We start from the raw sequence: 16698 nt of genomic DNA on the forward strand, positions 1-16698 counted from the left end.
AAAATAATTATAAACTGTGCTTTTTATTTCTAATTTTAAGCATAAGCTATATTTGTGTGTGTGTGTGTGTGTATGTGTGCATGTGTGTGGGGTGTTCATGGACATGTGTGCATGTGTGTTTGGAAACTGGAGGAAATTTTTGAGTGTTATTCTCAGGAACACCAGTCACCTCATTTGAAGCAGTGCCTCTCCTTGGCCTTGGGCTTACTAATCAGGCCAATCTGGCCAGCCAGGAAGTATCAAATATCCTGTCCCTGTGTCCTAGCATTGCAATAGTAAGGGCACACCACCAAGCCTGGCATTTTCCCAAGCTTTCTAGAGATCAAACTCGTGTTCTTAGCTTGCAAGACAGTTCTCTACTTTTCACTTTTTGAATTCACCCCATGAGAGATCTGCTTCTACCTATTGCCCTATCACTTACGGCCCATTTCTATGGGATCACTATACTTCCTTGCTTTTCTGGCATTTACATGACACACTTTGGTTAATGAAATTTGAATGGATGTATCTATAATTATATATGACAGAGAAACCTTCGGAATCATTTGTATGTAGACTTAGATTTTTCAAAACTTACTTTAATTATGGTTCTTTAATGACTTCCCTCCTAGTCCACCACCTACCAGTTAGAGAAAAAGAAAGGTTAATAGGAAACAGGGGTTGTTGACCTGTTTAGAAATAGTTTTCTAGAACGATTCCAATCTTCACTGTCAGGAGTTCATTCCATTAGAGAGACACCAAACAGGAATCAGCAGCAGTGGCTCCATTCAAAAGCAACCACAACACTCCGCTGATTGCTGATTCACAGGAGTACTTGGAAGCGGCAGGAAGCAGCTGGGATACCAGAGTTCTTTAGTGCATTTCTCTTTATGATGTCGTGACAAGTGATGATCAGAAAGGTGAACCAATGCAAGAGTGTTGTCAGCAAATCCCAGCCTCAGCAAAGCCCAATGAAAATAGCAAAAAGTTGCACTGTGAACAAATGGGAGACATTGTCCACTGTCTGTTGGGTTCTTCTTATACCCTTTTCAAGCATCACGTGCTCTTTCACCAGGCAGCTTCCAGAAAAACTCCACATCTGTTCTCAGCAAAACATCTCATAAGACAGTTTCCAGAGAAGCATCACATGTCACAACTAAGTCTCTCACAAAACCAGAAATTCTCACTTCACCTGTATTCTTTCATATAAAAATGACATGTTTGACCAAAAGGCTTCTTTTTAGCAATCGATTTTTCAGTGGAAATATATAGAGAGGGTAAATCCATAATGAATGCATAGCCACCTGATGTACATTTAATATGCTAAATACAGATGAATAGTAACATTCAGGGGTGTTTGTAACTGTAACATTATCTAATAAAAGCTGATACACAATTGACTACATACTGTACCCTGGCATCCGTAAATCCAACATCCTAAGGGCATTGAGCATGTATCACTAAGTTTCATATTCTCAATAGTTCAACTGAGTTCCTAATTCACAGTAAGGATTTTTTGTCTTGTAAATAAATTGATAGAGTTTTGCTACATAAAGTTGATCATGTAACATCTAAAGATTCCTGTCTCTCAAAGATTTTGATAAAGTCCATATTTTGATGCTATGGAAAAAAGATGAAAGTATTTACACAGTATAATTTAAATGATGCTCAATGCATACAGAGACAGAAAAAGCATTCATATTTAGTTCTAATCATTTGCAAGTTGGAAAGAAATCAAGTGTAAAATTTTTGCTAGGGTTGAAGACCAAGGGGAGTAGAGCTTAGACTTCAAGGCTGAGATAAATTGGGTCCAGGAGAAATCATTAATCTCTTTCTGATCAATCTGAGATGGATTTATGGAGGATGTGAGTTTTGAGGAGTCATCTGCAGAACAAAGAGATATGGAGGGTGTTAATAAAAGACAGAAGGGCTCACGTAGTTCTCATGTGCAAAGAAAGATATTCTTATATGATTTTGTATTATATCCAAATATAAAATGATTAAGGGAAAGTAAGACCATGTAATTTATTTCCATGTTTTTCTAGAAATATTTCCCTTCCCATTTGCCAGATTTGGTGTTCCAACAGAAATATGTGACAAAATATGAGTTTAGAGATATTATATTTAATTCAGATGCCAAATATGTAGCAAGAAGTATACACATTTGTTTTCCTAGACATTTTTTCAAAGTACCTAATTTATTCCAAAATAGTTTATTTTATTTCAATTTACATTTGTTTAAAATTTAGGAACTAGTTGTTTGAACACTTAGTTTTCAAATTAATAAATATACTTACAGTGGTTTCTACTTTCTCATTCCACCAAATGATTTTAAATTGATGCAATTTAAGAATAAGCAATAAATGATGTGATTTGGTTCTAGTCTCTATTGAAGAGGTAGGAGGATCTAGTACTGAAAATTCACTCTGGGAAATAGATACATCTAAGAGATATGTGTGATAGGGATTAGACCAGATGATCCATTCAAACTTATACCAAACACAGTCTCACACCTGGGAGCCTTGTCTTTTCATACTAGAGAATGCACTAAGCCAGAGCAAGGTAGTCTGTAGGAAGCAAGCTGATTTGTATTTAGGGACAAGTCTGTGATTTGCTCGACTGATAAGTAAAATCAGTAGGAAGTTCTTAAGAGTCCACTTGTGAAAAAAGTTACCTAGGTAAGAAGTCATATCATACGCTTGCTGATGTGACTTCATGCATTGTTTCTACAGTATTTATAGAGTATTTCCTGGGTCACCATAAGATTGAATTGGTCATATTCACAGAAGTATTTATCATATTGCTCTGGGTTGAAGAACTACATATGTGTAGAAATCTACATGAAACACTCCCCCTTAATGTTCTTAAATCTTTGATATTCTTGGAAGGTTCATTGCCAGCTAAACACTAGCACATTTCTACTTATTAGCAGAAATGCTAGTAATTACCTAGATTTTCATAACATTGATTTCTTGAAAGTAGATAATTTGGTTCATCTATGAATTTCACATCATAAGATGTTTTATTTGCTTTTTCTGTGTTTATCCATGCTCATTTTAAGGGTTTCAAATAGACTCTAGGAAAAAAAGTCTCATCAATCTTTAAAATGTTTAATTTCCAATAATGAGTACAATAAGCCTATATGTTACATGTACACATTCAAAATTAATTTATAAATTTGTCATTAGTATATAATCTGAAATAGATCAAGGGGAAATCCTAGAATCCCACAATATTCCAAAAATATTCATATCTTTAGTTTTGCCAGATTTATTAAACATGAGAAGAGTCAAATCTAAAAGTAAAATACACTAACATATTGTTTCTAATAAAGTTATGAAATAGTGCTTAAACCACCATGGTATAATATGTTAGCTCAGCAGCTAGTTATGTTCACTGCCAAGTCCAGTGGTCTGAGTTCAGTCCCCAGGACCTACATGATGGAATGAAGATCCAGTTCCCATAAACTTATCTCTATAAATGTACAGTGGGTAAGATAAAACAAATTATGTAATTCTTAAATTTTAGTTTTATAATCAAAACATTTTTAGGCTTGATGTGGCAACTAGTAATGTCACCTTAACATTCAGGAAACATGGTAGATTGCTAGTTTGAGGACAATCTGGGCAGCAGAGTGAGTGTGTTTCTGGCAATTATAGCCTGTATAGTGAGGTCCTGTTTCAAAATGGCCTCAGCAAAGCCAGATTAATCTTATACTACTAGTGAATGATTCCCTTCGCCTTTATTATTGCACTGGGCATTTCTCCTCACTGTCCTCTGAAATTAAGTCTGTTGACTTCTTCCCATTACTGAATTTTTAAATTCATCGCTATTACACCAACAGACAAACAAATAAATTAAAGTCTCACAATTGATAATGACTAGTGAGTTAAGATGACTAGTGACACCTCAAATGCTAAATACTGTCGCTACAAAACCAGTTCACCTATGGCTGCATAATAAAGTTACTGAGATTCTCTACTACATTAAATATTACATATCATAAAGAAAACTTGAAAGTTATTATATCTAATAGATAAATTAATATTTTAAATTTCACTTCATTGTTCCTCATGTATGATCATGGAGGACACATGTATGTGATTGAAATTGTCTAAAAAAATTAAATGTGCGTTTTAGCAATATAATAGCATATTTGGGGTACATGCCAGTAAGCCAGTAAGAGCACTCCTCCGTGCCTCTGAATCAGCTCTTGCTTTCAGAATCCTGCCCTGTTTAAGATTCTGTCCTGACTTTGTTTGTTGATGGACAGCAATGTGGAAGTCTACGCTGAATAAACCCTTTCCTCCCCAACCTGCTTCTTTCTTTTTGGTCATGGTGCTTCATCACAGCAATAGAAATCCTAAGACCATATATATATATGGTCTTAGGATTTATACACACACAAACAAAATGACTAAATACAAGAGTGACAATTCTAAAAATACAGATCATTTTCTGATTAGATGCTCAGCCCAGAAGTTGACTTTCTTGTTTTCAGCCATAGGGATTTCTGCCATTGTAACTGACAAATTCTCAAATGCTGGGTGATACCTTGAGTTACAAATGTTTTGCTAATCTATTTAGTTATGTGTCTCCAAATGATAGGTAAAGCAATAGATCTAACAGCAAACAATATAATTGGTATTATAGAAATGATTTAATTCATGATATTTCTTTACAATCTACAACAAGCTGTCTCTTTGTTTAGTGATAGGTGATCATGAGGAAGTATACACAGGATATGAGTAACCATTCCAGTTTAGACTCCACCAGAGTGCTGTGACAGATACTATATGTTCTTCCAAGGCACAAGTCTTAGAGGCTTTGTCTCCAGAGTGCTATTATTGATGAGAGGGAAAACTTTTAACAGAGCGTCTTTAAGTTATGGAGATATGTCTTTGTAGAGTCTAACCTGTTTGCTTTCTCTTTTGTTTCCCAGCCATAATATTTTACTGTATGTTACCTGCATTATATGCTATTTCATCCTATGCCACCTGACCTTGGACTTGAACCTGCAAATCCAAAAGCCAAAATATATGTTCTTAGCTACTGATATCAGTGCTCAGTGTAATGACAGGAAATCTGAGGAACACAGGCAGGATGATTCTATAAGACTAAGGCAAACATTGCCTTTACTGTTTCAGACTCTCAGAAGACTCAATCATATCTTAGAAAGCAGAATTGCAACACAATCTGAGAAACCAGCCCTGTTGTATGTGGACATTGTTTGCATTCATAAGAGGGTGAGAAAGAATTGTAGGAGCCAGGGGGGTCAAGGACAGCACAAGGAAGCCTACAGAATCAACAAACCTGGGTTCATAGGTGCTCACAGATACTGAACCGCCAACCAGGAAGTCTGCTTATGGGACTGACTTAGACCCTTTGCACATAGATTACAGTTTGGAGCTTGATGTTCTTGTGGAACTCCTAACAGTGGGATCAGGAGCCGTCTCTTACTCTGCACATTCCTTTGAGATCCTTTATTCCTCTGAGTTGCCTCATCTAGCTTTAATAGATGAGGAGATACCTAGTCCTACTGAAACTTGATATGCCATGGCTGGTTTATATCTATGGGATCCCCATACTTTTCTATAGAGAAAATGAGGGGGAGTATATGGGAAAGACAAAAAGGGGAGGTTGGGGGAGAGGCTGCTGTCGGGATATAACAAAATAACAAAATAAAAAAATAAAAACATTGTTTTTAAATTAGTGAGGCCTGAGTGTAATTTTGCTCCTATTATTTATAGTTGTGTAAAATTTAGTACTTAACATTGTGCCTGTATGTTCTCCTTTTATAGACCAGGTGACCAGGATGAAACAGACCAACTATCTAGGACTCATGAGTTTAAAACAGTTCATGGTCTTCAGATGCCGTAGCACCCCAGGCTGGTGCTTCAGCTGCTCCCAGTATAATAGTTATTTTATATTAAGATCAAGCTATTCAGCAAGCTGGGTGTAATTCAGACATGTTCTACATCTTGAGGTCAATTTTATTCCTTAATTCTTTCTGTTTTCTACTTGGGTAGTAGTGACTTTAATGTGAAGCCTCCAAAATAAATAAATTTCTTACATTTTTTAAAGACCAGTACATGAACTATGTAGAAGCATATAATAGGTTGACACCTCTCCCCAAATAAGCTACAAACTTACCACTTTCTTGGGCATTTTAAGATGTGCAAACATATTTCGTGAAACGTATTTTATTTAAACCACGAACGGAGTTAGTAATTTACGATCCCAACAGCATGGATAATCTAAATGCAGCATTGATGCCATTTAATTTCTCACAGTTCTTGTCAATATCTGTTGCAAATAATGCAAATATAAAATTGCTATTACACTTGTAATTTAATAACTAAAGTACCCAACTGAGTGGCTTCATATTGTTCTTTTAAGACAAAGAACAGAGCAGGGAAACAAAAAAAGAACTGCACACAACTTTCAGATAACTTTGGAAACCAAAATTGAGTTGAAAATGGCCATAGTCCAAACTCATCACCCTGGAGATCACACAGATGGGGAGATAAAAGTAGCCCCACGTGAGCCCCCTGTCAATGCTCAGCCTTTTATTCTGAGTCTCAGGTAAGCCACCTGCATGCTGATGACATCACACACATAAAGGCCAGGGGCTGATTACTGGATGTGTGCTCTTTATTATCATATATCAGGTGTCACCTGCAATTTCATGTCTTTGGCAATGCGACAGAGTCCATCTGTCATCTACTTGTGGATCTTAGTCAATTTTCTCTGCTCTTTGGAAACAAGCTTGTATATCATGTGGGAGTCATGAGGAAGGATTTAGCCCATTTTCTGAGACTAGCCGTGAAATAAATGTGATAACAGTTAAAGAAAACAAGCTAATGTTTCTATATAATACGAGCAAAGAAAAATGTCCTGCTTCTCGGATGTTTTACTGTATGTAACCACAACTGTCTCAGATTTGTAGGGAAACTGTTAACAGGTCCTACTGTGAAGTTTATACAGTTGGTGAAGCAGAATATTGATGCACTGTAGTCTGTTATGAAAGCAATTGTATCATATAAAGATCTTTGTATGATCTGCTGGCAACATACCTTCTAAGATAATCTTTAAGCAGGTCATACTTTTATTGTGAGGAATTGAGTTTCCATGTTTTTAAGAGTTGACCTATATGTAACTTTGTCTACTCACAGAAAATAATGATAATAATAATTAATAACAATAATAATTAATAATAATAATCTTTGTTTAGGTATAGAATTCTAGGACAACATTACACTGGTACCTGGAAGGGTGTGTCTATTTGCATAACTGCAAGTTAGGATTTTTCTCTACAAGATAAAAACTCAGTAGTATAGCATTGGATATTTTTCAAAACACCTGGAAAGCTGGAGAACTTAGTTTTATGTAAGTTTTGGTAGAATGAGTTAAAACACATTTTACCAAAAGCAAATTCAGTGCGTGCCATCCATTTCTCAGTTCTGAATTGAAGTGGACAATTACAGAGTTGGTATTACAATGTATGCCCATTACAATAGACTTGATTCTGTGAGAAGCTCGAAGTCTCTTTCAATGTCAATTACCAGGCAGGGTTTCCAGACCCTGCATTTGTCATAATTATATTTGAATTTGTTACTGCTTGATTAGAGGGCTGTCTGAATCTACTTAGATTGAGAAACTTCAGGCAGAATCAGAAAGATAGCTGAGAGCACAAAAGATCAAAGAGACCCTAGCCTCATCAAGGTGCTAGTTTCTCAAAGTCATAAAACAAAAAAAGTGAGTCCTAAGAAAGACAATCAGGTGGCATAAGAAAAAGCTAAATGCTGCTGGGAGTACATGTGTGCACACACATCAGTGCAAACACACTATAGAGATATAATGAATGATTGCTAATCAATCAGTTATCTGATCCATGCCTATAGCTTTTACTAGTGGCAGGTTGTCTTGTAATGATGAATTTTATTTTAGGTATTATCCAATAACTTGGGGCTGCCATGTGCCCTTCTTTTGTTTCCAGCAGCATCACCAATGTCCTTTATAAGTGAATACAATTCCTCATAACACATTTCTCTGGACCTGGATTCTGACCATTGAAACACATTGTCTTATCTGCTCTTACACCTGCCCCCTGCCCCTGGGATAAAGTCAGGGCTAATGATATTATGCTGTCATACTTAAGAACAGATACACAGAGGTTGGCTGCATAGCTTAGTGACTGAATATCTTGTTGGCATGCACTCTATTGTGTCTTGTTGTGTGACATTTCCAAGGAGATTTAATGAACATCTCTTCGAATAGAGCGCCTTGGATAGGGTCCCAATGATAGATCAAAGAAACAAGTTCATCTGAGTGTAGCTTGGTGAAGCAGTGAGTTTACTGAGCTCACTTACAGGGTCATGGACATCTTAGTTACTGTTCCCATTGCAGTGAGAAAATAATATCACACAAGCAACATAAAGGATAAAGGGTTTATATTGGCTCACAGTTCAAGGGCCTGTTCCAGCATGATATGGAAGTCATGGTGGCAAAGGCCTGAAGCAGCCGGTTAAGAAGCAGAGTGATGAATGTGTATGGCCAGCTAGCTTTCTCATTTGCTTTTAGTTTGGGACCCCAGCTCGTGGAATGGTGCCACCCATAATTAGAATGGCTCTCACTAATGAAGATAAACCCTTATAAACATGAGTGGAGGCTAATGTAATCTAATTAGATAATCCCTCAAAGGCACAACTAAGAGTTTGTCTCCTTTGAATTTATATATTGTGAAGTCAACAATCGATTTTAACTCTCAGACCTCCACTTCTTACCAAACAGATGCCTAAACATATCATTTTAAATTCGTACCTTCCTTCTCCTCTGCCCACAAACTCATGGTCAACTCAGAAAGCAAAACACATTCAGTCCAACTTGAAAAGTCCCTAATTGTCTTTAATATTCCCCACAACAATCTATAAATGCCCAAAGTTTCTTCTGAAACAAAAGGTAATGGCTTAACTGTGCTCATCGATAACATAAAATAGTTACAAACATCTCCAGTATACAATGGCATAAAATATTCCAAAAGGGTGATGGGGGCATCCTGAGGCAGGATCAGGACAAAGCAAGATCAGAGTATAGCAGGGAAAACACCTAACCCTGCAAAGCCATGTCAAGTATTTTCGGCTCCCAGTGGAATCAGCTGGCCTTCTCAGAGTCTGTGCAGTCTCAGACCTGATCTCATCTCTGCTGGGAATGAGACACATATGGTCCTATTGGGCCATGCACTCTGGGAATGTAGATTTTCTCAGAGAAAGTTCCATTTCTCTGTCATCTTTAACATCCTGGTATCTCCACTGTAACTTAGACTTCAGTTGTCACAGTGTCATGCAGGGGCCTGTATGGTGTCTTCTTGTATGGAATGCTGACCTTATCATATACTGCCTTGTTTCAGCTAAAATTGGTAAATTATACTCCATGATTTTTTTCAGTCTCCTTTCATCTCTGGAAACCAGTACCATGGGAACACAACCTCTTAACAGTGAAGCCTTATAAAAAATATTTCATAACCCAATTCAACCACTACTATATAAATTTGTTCTGTTATAGTTTTCCTCTTTCCCTGGGTGGAATGAAACTCAGGTGTGTCCTGATCTCTTTAGCTCGTACTGCCACTTTGTCCTCAGCTTCCCAGAACTCAACTTCAGTAGAGGTTCTTGCAAAATGTCACATTTATGTGCACAACTTTTACTTACCAAACCACACATTCTCCATCTATTTCTACTCCCTTTTCTTCTTCATCTCCCTGTAAATCTGGATGAAGGAAGTAATCAATAATCATGCAAAAGCCTGAACGTTGTATTGTCGTGAAACATCTTCACAAGCAAATTATTCCACCACATTTGAAAACAGTCCCACTCAAGTGTTTAGACTAGACAATATTGCCTGATTCATGCCAAGACAGAGCATGAATGGCTTGGAGTCCAATAGCTCTGATGATACCTCATGAGCTGGCCTTCTCTATCAGCACATCTACCTCAGCTGTGGTCACTACCCCTCCCATTAGAGCAGTATATTAAGCATTCTAAGTCAGCAGCTTCACACTGTTTTATAGCCCTCCGCAATATTTATATATCTCCCACAAACTAGTTCAGAAGGCCTAGGTATAGCATGGTTAGTTTCTTATGGCAATGCTCTCACAAATTATCAAGTGTTTACCGTGGCTTGTGGATTAAGATGATAGCTTATCATGCTGTATTGTGGGAGGTGGTACATGTAGTCGCATATCTCTCTATAGGAGCAGGAGCATGGTCTGCTTAGTGGCATCATGCCAAGGAGCAGACACTGATGAATAAATGAGCCTCCTCTGGTTTTCTCTTTTTCCTGATGTTTGTTTGTTTGTTTGTTTGTTTATTTGTTTTTGTTGCTGTCCTAGGCTCTCAGCCCATAGGATGGCTCCATCCATGTTTAAGATGGATTTTACCCACTCAGTTAAGTCTGTCTGGAAGGCATATAGACGTAATTTCTAAGATTCCAAGTCCACTGAGTTCCATAAGATTCTTCACAACTAGTAAGGAAACCAACTGAGTCTTTATCATTCCAAGCATAGAAATCTAGTTTCCTCTTCACCACAGATCTACTGCCAGTCTTTTAGGGCATTTTTGTTTATGGAAAGGGACAGAAATTTACTTGCTTTCTTCAAATACTTGTCAGCACTATGACCTGATAGTGATGAACTCAGTTTAGAGCCACAAATGTACATGGCCAGTGGAGGAATCTTTGTTCCTTCTTGGTTTAAATTGCTGTTGCTTCAAGGTATAGGCATTAATGCCACTATCCCTGCTGCTATACACTTCTATACAAACTCTTGCTGTTCTTTGTACTTGGACACTCAATGAGGAAAGCTACTAAGCTAGGCCTACTGAATGAGTGGATTGTTCTGCAGACATGAGGGGCTACTTTGCCTCATTGGCTACTTTGCTAAGCCTTTGTGTTTCTACACCTCATTTTGGCAAATGCAACAGAGACAGTGACTCAAGCTCTTTTTGAATCCTTTTGTCCCTTGTTCATGTACAAATAAGGCTTCTTTCATATCATACAGTATCTTGGATTTGCCTAAATATCCAAACACTATGAGAGACAAATACTTTGAGATGTAGGTGAAAGCCATTGTTTTCCTTTGACTTAGAAAGAGCATTAACCTGCAAAGCGGAGTACTGTTTTCAGCTATAAATGATTTGGATTCTCAAGAGAAGATGCAGCCTTTTTACTGCCTGTTTTCCCCTGAGTTCTCTTCTGCAGTTGTAAGATGGAGTTCAAACTCTCTCATTGGTTGTTACCTGATAAGGAGGTCATGTTTGTTAATTAGTCATAGCTGTGTGATGAATGTTCTATGTTTATACTTGAAAGGTATTAACATATTTGTAAGTGTTGCATAATGGGATATTTTGCTAATTTAAATAGTAAAGTTAAACATAAACAAAACATCATGGATTTATTATAGTATCCAAAAGTATCTATATCCTTTTATATCTCTTTAGAATCTTATTCTTATCCATAATAATAGAGGTAAATACAGATAACACGTTAAAGGAATGTCACATCATATAGGGGATTTTTATGAACCATTCTGTACTTTTATACAATTATTTTAAGAATATTATCCATAGGAATTAAATTTCAAACATGTATTGTGTCATAATTCTGCTCATGTCCATACAATGAACATTTATGTATTATATGTGTGGTTTATTTATAAAATAGCATATAAGGTATTTTTAAATGTTCTTTTAATGATATGAGACAAATAAGGAAAACCACATTCTATTTTCAGTTTTACACTGTTTAAATATCATTTCATGAACAGGTACAGTTCTGTAGTAATATCAGTTAAATGAAAGTGTAATAATCTTAATCTTCTTAGTAAATACTATGCTATACACTAAGACACGGTCTTCATATTTCACATCACTTTGGTAAAGAATATTGTGTTTTGTGCAGTCATGCAGGGTGCCACACAGGTTAATTTCTTTCTCTCACTGATGTTAAATGTGAATAGAGCAGTGTTATCTGATAGCATCAGTGGTTTTGAATGTTCACAGTCTAGGATACTTCTCAAAAACTACATTTTTCCTTTCCTTTGGAAGACACTATCTTACATATCCACTCTAACTTTCTCCACTTAAAATTTGTAAAGATACTTTTCTTTTAAAATTTTTTTTTAAAACTGTATTTCCTGTAGATGAGTGTTCTGCCCACATGCTTTTCTGTACATTCCTTGTGTTCCGGGTGTCCATGGTGTTCCTGATATCCTGGAACTGGAGTTACAAATGGTTATAAGTCACCATGTGTACACAGAGAATTGAACCCAGGTTCTCTGGAAGAGCAGCCAGCGTTCTTATGTGGAGCCATTGCTCCAGCCACGCACTAATCCGTTCTAAATGTCTCCAAGGAAATGTACAAAAGATGCTAATTTCAGAAAATAGAGTAGAAACCCAAGGTAATGTTCAGTTCTTTCCCTGAGGTCTAGTCATGATTAATGCAACCTGGGAGAGTCAAACTTTCATCCGTGAGTCCTGAGAGCCTGACCCTAGCCTTTCAGTTCCTTCAAAAACAGCCTTTCTCCCTTGTTGACAGGCATGGTGTTTTGTTCCTGATTTGGATATTATTTTCTTTATACTTCCTTGTATCCCAACATCCTCCAAGTACCCAAGTGCCTGCTCTTTTCTGTGAAATTCCTTTGCGTTACTGCTTCAGTGCCTACAACCTTCTGCCAAATGATATTTCAGGCATTGCCTTTCTACTTCCTTCTCTTGGGGTATCCTGTAACCAACTACACTCTAATTTCTATTGAGATATTTAGTGTATGGTCCTAGGTCACCTGTTAACAACAAGTAAGTGACATTTATTTACTATTCCATTAAAAATAAATATGTATGGAAAGTCCAGATTGTGCCAGGCACCATGCCAATGCAGGTGAGATATTATGCATCTAACTGGCCTGTTCTCAGGAAAACTGTCCTATAATTAGTGATTGTCAACAACTACTTGTTCTTTTTTGCCTCCTCCTCTCTTGTGCAAAAAAAAAAATCAATTTTTTCAAATAGATTTCAAAGAACTACAATGTAAGTAATGTTCATATCTGATCATGAGTCCAGCCTGCTCATTCTAAATTTTAGTCTTTTTCTACATTGCACCTGGGATAACTGAATTACTGTCCTTACATCTTACCTGTTTCCTGCCAGGTCAGCTTTGTCTATGAAGCAGTTCTCCTATGTGTTAATTTAATTCTGCCTCTGTCCACCTGGAGACTGCACCACACAGAGCTACCCTTTCTGGTTCATTCCTAACAAGTGGCATGTAGGTCTAACTGTGGAGTTCAGAAAGATTTGTGATCATCTCAAGAATGAAACCCTTTTTATGCCTCTGATTAGATTTGGGCTACAAGCAGAGATGTGCCTGCAGCCCACACCTTTAGAACTGATGCCTTTTCTAATCTTTATTTAAAAAATCATGAGCCAATGCTTGGCATATGTTTTCATTTAAAAACATTTTTTTAAAGAATATATTTTTCTTTCATATGTTGGTCAAGAATACAGAAGTTTCAGAAATACATAAACAAATGAAACAATAATCCAATATCCTATTCTGAGGGGGAAAATGTGTATTTTTCTTTCTCTTTCATTTCTCTCAAGAACATTCTGAGAAATATGAAAGAGAAAGGTAAATATTTTGTCATCACAATCCTTATCATTACTTAGGAGTATTTTCTGCCTTTGAACAACCTTCAGAACACTCTCAAGAACATAATGTCCTCATCAGGCCTGACAAACGTAAGTAAAAGCTGTAAGAGTGGCTTGCCACTGGCCGGAGTTTAGAAAATGAAAGAAAATATGTGTCTGTCCTTTCATCACTGCTGGCTGCCACCTGCAGTGCCCTCTTCTTAGATCTCTACATTCCTGGGTTATGTGTTAGGGCTTGGTGCTCTTTAGGAATACTCTGAAGAATTGCTACCACATATTTGAATGGTCACATGATTCTCTTCCTTTTCTTAGGGCACAGAACTTTGTTAAAGTTATGAATCTAAGCATAGAAAAAATTCAAAGGGTGTATATATAACCATTTCTTTTTTGATTATATATATATATATATATATGTTTATTTGCTCCTCATTTGGGTACTTTTCTGAAAAAAAAATGTTATTGCCCTGAAAGTAATTTTGTTATTATGAAACCTTTTAAAATAAACAAAGGAATAGAATGTATCAAAAATCTAGTTGCCAATTAATATTCCTAGTAATTGTGGTATAATTTCAGAAGCTTCTAGTAAATGGTGACCATAATCACAAAGATTAATGAGGGTTAGCAAAGGTGGAAAATCCAGATGCTGGCAGCAATCCACTCTGCAAGTTACAGTGAACACACAGCAGAGAAACATGGGGGTGAATATGATAATTAATAGAAAGGTCATCCTCAGGGTTCAGTTTTGAATTTATTTTTGAAACATGGTAAAGTTCTAAACACATCCTCAGAATTTGAGAAAAGAGTTCAACTGATAAACACGACAGACAAGCTTATTAAACATTTCCTGTCTCTTGTAGTGAGCTAAGCCCCCAGAGGTGCCAAATAAGAAAGTCCTGTATCTTAACTTCTAGCTGCATATAACCAACTTGGACTGGAAATGAATACATATTGAAAGGTAGTATTCAGTATAATACAATGGAAGTGGCTAACCTTGGTAAAGTCAGCAAGCTGTGGGAGTCTCAGACTCACAGTTTGTTTGACAGAATTGGATTGGCTCTGAATAAATGTTTAATGAATCCATGTTTAGAAGAATCTGTTATGAAAGCATTGCAAAGACTGAGGATTGGAGAATGGATAAAGTGCTGCAAAAGAAACTCCAGAAAGGCAAGAGTATCCCAGTGCCAGAGAAGCCTAAACCCAAGCATGATCCAAATGAGCCAAGGTGATCTCAGAGGCAGAGATCAATCCCATTTGAGGGCAGTTGTGTGGTTTTTCAACCAAATATAGCAGCAGGAATCAGATGTGCTTAGCTCTTCTAGTATACAAAGAGACAAAGGAACCTCAACCTAGATGTTCAAGAGAGAACTGCTGTGAAGCAAGCGTTAAAAGGCACAGGGAATCCAAACTAGGGTAGCTTCAAAATCCAAACCAAGGATGTAGATGTCATACAAAGTGGCTCGTTTAACCCTATAAACTTCCCACATAATTGAGTCAATGTTTCTAAAGCATGACAGAATATGAAAATATTTGTAAAACAACATAATTATAGGATATATTAAGGAACCACTTTTGTCTTCTTTAAGAGTGTCAAGATCTTTTACCTGTTATACCTAATTAAACAAACAAGCAAAACACCTGTATGGTTCTTTTCACAAATGCTATGTGCAATGCGTATACTTCCAGGACAAATTGCTCATTTGAGAAAGGTGACAAGGATTTCAAGCAGGAAATGCAGACCCCGTTGGCAAATGGGCATACCCAAGTCCCTTCCTTATGTTCTGAGTCAGTTACCTTGGTAGGTGTGGGAAGACAAACCACAGTCGTCTTGATTCCACCAGAAATTATCACTTGAGAAAAGCGTTTGTTTCACTTTACATTTGGTTACTAGGCAAAAAAGATTAGTAAAATCAGTCTTTGTAATTACTCTGAGAATGCTTCAGTTTCTTCACCTCTAACTAATTATATTAAAAGAAAGAAATATTTCTCAAATGCTCAGGCTAGTAAGACATCAAATTATAAACTAATAATTTGATAAGGTATTCAGGCAGAGCAGTGTTGCAATCTAATGATTGAACAGATTTCTACTAATTAAATAGGTGACCAACATATAACATCTAAATTGGTGAGTCCCTTGATTGACATAGGTAAACCCTATGAGATGTCTAAAATTAAGGCTCATTTTGAAATAACGCTGGGGTCCCTAGACTTAGAACACTGCTACTGCACCTCCCTCATTCTGACTATTATTAGTGCTTGTGCCTGGCACCAGTAGGTACTCGGGAGCATGTGGCTCTACCACAATATTGATAGTGTAAAGGAAAGACCTGGCAAATCAGGGAAACTTCCAGATGGGCTTGATCCTCCAGATTATCAGCACACTGTATTGTTGTTAAATAAAATAGTTTCCAAATGTTCCTACACTGCTTCTACACCACAGCTAAAGGAAAGTGTGTTTTGCAGGGTCCATTTGAAACAGAGTATGGAGAATAGTGTTTTACCCATTTTAAAGGCAAAATAAAAGTCATAGGTGGCTTCCAACCAACATTATTAATTTGTATACTAATTTTTTTCCATTTCCTAATTTCTAATGGAGATTCCTAGAGATAGTATAATTTTCATCCTCAGAGCACTCTCAATGCCAATAGTGATTTAGCAGACGTTTCTTTTAATTTTTTTTTTAGTTGAAAATAGATTCTTTTCTCTAAGTGTATCACCACCATAATATTCCTCCCTGCACTCTTCCCAGTTCCCATAACTCCCCTCTCCCCCAGACTCACCCCCTCCATTTTCCTTCAGAAAAGAGCAGGCCTCTGAGAGATGACAGCTAAATTGGACAAAACAAGGTACAATAAGGAAAGGCAAACAGCATATACTGAGGCTGGACAAAGCAACTCAATAAGGAGCAAAGAGTTTCAAGGGCAGGTAAATGGGTCAGAGGTACATAGGCTCCTACTGTTATGAGTCCTACAAACCCACCAACCTATCAGTCATAACATACACACAGAAGACCTGGTGAAAACCC

At 37.0% G+C, this 16698-nt stretch overlaps 1 long non-coding RNA gene across 1 annotated transcript; it reads right to left on the minus strand.

Annotated features, from left to right (window-relative positions):
* Nucleotides 1–569: 569 nt before the first annotated feature.
* Nucleotides 570–16525, minus strand: Gm16294 (predicted gene 16294). The gene is made up of 3 exons (NR_046185.1): nucleotides 16454–16525; nucleotides 15468–15560; nucleotides 570–1863 (listed from the first exon to the last, which is right to left on the minus strand). It is a non-coding gene; the product is annotated as a predicted gene 16294 (long non-coding RNA).
* Nucleotides 16526–16698: the final 173 nt, after the last annotated feature.

Source organism: Mus musculus, chromosome 15 (genome assembly GCF_000001635.26).
Source record: "Mus musculus strain C57BL/6J chromosome 15, GRCm38.p6 C57BL/6J".
Lineage (NCBI taxonomy): Eukaryota > Metazoa > Chordata > Mammalia > Rodentia > Muridae > Mus > Mus musculus.